A 4,713-nucleotide genomic window follows, 5' to 3' on the forward strand; every position below is an offset into this window, starting at 1 on the left:
TGGCGGTTATAATTCGTCGCATCATAGATTTCCTCAACATATGATGACCGCTCCTCGTAGAACTCGTCTCTAGAAGGGGGGGTAATGTCACGGCCATAATCATGTAAGCTAATAATTACATATAGAAATAGGTAGAAGTAAGTAAAAGTAGATAAAAGTAAGTTAATTCTATAATATTTAATATGAAAGCTTCCTAGAAACTTCTTAGATGATGCTTTGACTTCATAGGTGTCTTTAATTGACTTTTTGGATTAAAGACGTGGTCAATAAGTTGGCCATGTGCCACACATGTTGTTAGCTTGAAGATCAACCTAACTATGTAACCCACACCTAAAAAACTTGCCTTGTAAGTGAAGGCATGTGTCCTACAAAGTCAACACATATTGGAGGTCCTATAGAACGTCGCCATGTAGCCCCTAGTTAAATAGTATATATAGAGACAAGAGTGAAGCCTTCTTCACTCTTGTCAACTGCTTTTTTGCTTCTAGTCTAGTTTCAAGGGTCTCTAATTTTCTTGTCTTTTGGCAATAGCCATTCCAATTTCTCTTTCAATATATATACTTGTTTATTTATATTTTGTTACCTCTCTTTGAGTGAAGGCTCACTTGTCTGAATTGTTTTTCATCGAGTTCTTGTCCTTGACACCAGCCCTCTCTGGGTATCAATTTTTATCTTTTTTGAAATAAATTTTACTAAAACCAACTCTTAATTCCCTCCTTCATATGTCTATATCTTTTATTTTTCTAATTTATCTTATTTTACTTTATTTATGGTCCTACAAAATAAATAGAAGTCACTTTTCTAAAAAAATAGTATAACTTCTAAAAGTTTTAATACCTTCTTATCTTTTATCCATATTTTTTTACTTTATCTTTTTACTTAGTTCTTCTAAAATAAGATCCATATTATTATTTTTTTACCATATAGTCATATTACAACATGATACTGTAGCAATAAATAAGATATTTCAACCTATTTTGGCACTGTCTTGAATCTTAAAGTTCTTTGATTTCAAATTCTTGATTTTTATTCACTTCTACAAGAAGAGGTGGTTTTTTTCTTCTTTCCAAGATATTTACTATTTTATTTACTTCAAAAAGAAGCACGTGGAATATGTGATGGATCTACATAGGCTTCAATAGATATAATTAATAAGTAATATGATTGATATATTCACAAATAAAAAATAATCAAAGCCTACATTAATCCAATTTGTCATAAGAGGAGCTAATTTTCATATTGTTACAAAGTAATCATATCTTGTTATTAATATGTATTCTTTGTGATAGGCATTCACATTGGTCTTTTGTTATTCTTGAGGTTCTTTTAATTGAGTCTTTATTATTGTATGTAGCTCAAATAAATGATTTGTCAAAACTTTGATTATAAGATTACAACTTTTGAAAAGTTAAAAATATCAAATTATAGATGATAATCATAATTAAAATTATATATTTATTATATAGAAAAATATATCATATTATTATAAGAAAATTTTATTAATGGTAAAAGAATTATCCGATTATCTTATTTATAGTTAATTGTACATCTTAAATATTATTTTAAAATTTAATTTACACGCTCTATCTATCCATTAATTTGATAATAAAAGACTAAAGATAGCATTAAGATTATATTTAGAATTTAAAAAATAATTTAAAAAAAATCTTCATATAAATTAAATCCTCTTATCTAATATAATTTCCTTGAGCAATCCATAATAGCAATAGATGTAGTTATGGAAAAGCTTAGCTATTTTTTTACCTTTGATAGATTTTGTACATCATAAAAAATATTTTATTTTGATAAAATAATCTACTATCACAAATATAGAATCATACAAACCCAAAATTGGAAGATCCATGATAAAATCCATAGAAATAAAAGACTAGGTTGTTTTAGAATATGTAATAGTTGAAGAAATCCATAAAATTGTTGACGAGGAGTTTTTAATCTTAAATAAATGTTTTATGATTATACAAAGTTTTTAATTGCCTTTTATAAATGAAACCACTAAAAACCTTTTGATATTATTTCTAAAGTCTTATTATATTGAAAATATCTAGTTGCTAAAAAGTCATGACGAGCTTAAAAAAGAAGTAATTATGCTTCGCTTTTTAGAATGTATAATCATCTTTTGAAATAGAATAGATTATTTTTAAACTTAAATCTAGAAGTATCATGAGATTTAGAATAACTATTTTTAATATCATAAACAAGAAAATTAAGGACATACTCAATTGAACTTGCTTAAAAAAATTAAATTGCCAATCAATGGTGATTTCATTGCTCAAAAATGAAAATGCTTTGGCTTCAAGAAAATTATTTTTTATTGATCAAAATTTGTATTTCTTTCTTTTGGTATACAATAAAAATATTTAAAAAAAGAATTTAATAAACCTTATTAATTTTGGATTGATAAGTGAATTTAAAATCAAATCTTAATAAAGACGTGCTCCAATAAACTTGACAATAATTCAAAATAAGTGTTGACATGAAATACTCAAGGTTCTTTTGATTTGTATACATAGTTATTAAATTGAAAGCGCCTTCTAGATAATGATGCTATGATAATGTGCTAAGTTTAAATAAATCAAAGATATTTAAAAGATAATTAATTTTACTTATAATAAAAGAATAATATAATACTAATATATTTATAAATTCGAATAGAATTTAGAATATGATATTATTATCTTAAATAGATTATTTAAGCTTTGAAGGTATTGTCTTTTAGGATACATATCTAGCTCTATAGTGATTCAAAGCACATATTAAGAAAAGATTAGGATAGAGATTTTTGTATTAAATAATTTTTTTTTTTTTTTTTTTTTTTTTTTTTATAGTAGGAGTGTGTAAGAAGGAAGTTGCTAGATTTTCAAGCAGTAAGATTCAAGACTATTTCGGATTTTTTCATACTATTTATTGAATTTTTATCTTTTTGTTATGAGATTTTGAAGGAAGCTAGATCTTCATGTTAGCTTTTCAACAAGCTTTAGTATACAAGAAGAAAAACTATAATAAGAGAGATCTAAACTAATTTATAGATATAATTTTTGAAGGTTGTGGTTGCAATAAGCAACCAATTTTTTCTTTGATTTTGCTTTCATTTTTTTAAAATTTTATTTATTGACTTTAATAATTTGAATTTTATATCTTAAACTAAGCTTAATGAGCTAATTTTTTTCTAAATTGGATTATAAATAAGTAAATTATAGTTATTTTAGTAAAAAAGAGGTTTAGATTTAAAATTAGAATTAGGGATTAGATACATCTTAGCACAAGAAATAAATTAATCTAAATTTGTATTCAATCTTTGAGTTATTTTTTTATATTTGAATTTATTTATGTAACATTGTGTTTTTTATAATCTACTTGTAATTAAGGATCTATTGTTCTCTTGAAGAATCTTGTCTTCTTAACAATGTGATTCTTGAAATGAATCTACAATTACAAGAAGCTCTTTGTAGTGGATCTTATAATTAATCTTAGCTACTAAAAATTTCTTAAAATAAAAAGCTACTAAATAGAGCTTGCCTTCTACTTCCATTCATTACAAAATCACATCAATAAAAAAGTCTAATACACATATTTCTATAAAGAATTATTTGAAAAAGTTGACACAATATAAGATTGATGTAAAAACAAATGCTATCTCTAAAGCTTCAAAAGATGCTTCAACTTCTTTGCTCCATTCAAAATTGTCTTTATAGGTCAGTTGTAAAAGAAAAGCCACAACTTAAAAAAAGTCTTTCATAAAGATCCAATAATAATTGGCAAATTTCAAAAGACGTTGCATATTTTTAATTGTTTTCAAATTTTTTCAATCTTTAATAATTTGAATCTTCTTAGGATCTATCATAGGGCCTTTGTTGGAAATAATGTATCCTAAAAAATTAACTTAAGTAGTGTGGAATATACTCTTTTTTATTTTGGCATATAATCTTATATCTTTAAGTTTTTGTAATGCACAAAAAATATAAAGTTCATGTTTTTTTATATTTTTAAAGTAGATTAAAATATCATCTAAATAATAGATAATGAAATTATTAAAAAAATATACAAAATATGTTAGTCAGTAGATGTTAAAAAGTGGTTGGTTCATAATACTAAATAATAATAACTATCTATTATCAAAAATATAGTGAGTATTTCTATAAAATATTTTATGTATGCCAAGCAATCCTTATCTCTTGTATCTTTGAAGATGGAAAGATTAAGAGGCATAGAAGTAGTATTAAGTCCCTTTAGAATTCAAATAGATAAGCTCTTTAATCGAACCAAGGGATTAATTGGTATAAGTGGTGGTTCTTCCATTTCTATTCTATTTAGATCCATTGCCTTGAATTGTGGCCTTTAAATTTTAAATTTTTTCTTTCCTTCTTCTTATTCTTCACTTCTACTTCTTTTTATTTTTTTTCTTTTTTATTTCTTTTCTATAAATTTTTTGATTTATTGGTGAAGTATTCTTGAATAGTATTGAAGAATTCTTTTTTATACTACACCTATGAATATGAAGGGTATGGTAGATGGACATGATGATTAAATCCTTCTATTCACTAAAAAATGGCCGCCAACAAGGAATTTATAATTAGATGAAAAAAGATGATACAATTATTGGAGAAGGTGATTAAATCTCTTTATTCATTAAAGATAGACCCTTAAGAAGAAATTGATAAAAAAAAAAAAGGAGTGATGATAAATTTGTATATG

This window comes from Physcomitrium patens, chromosome 21 (genome assembly GCF_059467195.1).
Source record: "Physcomitrium patens ecotype Gransden chromosome 21, ASM5946719v1, whole genome shotgun sequence".
Lineage (NCBI taxonomy): Eukaryota > Viridiplantae > Streptophyta > Bryopsida > Funariales > Funariaceae > Physcomitrium > Physcomitrium patens.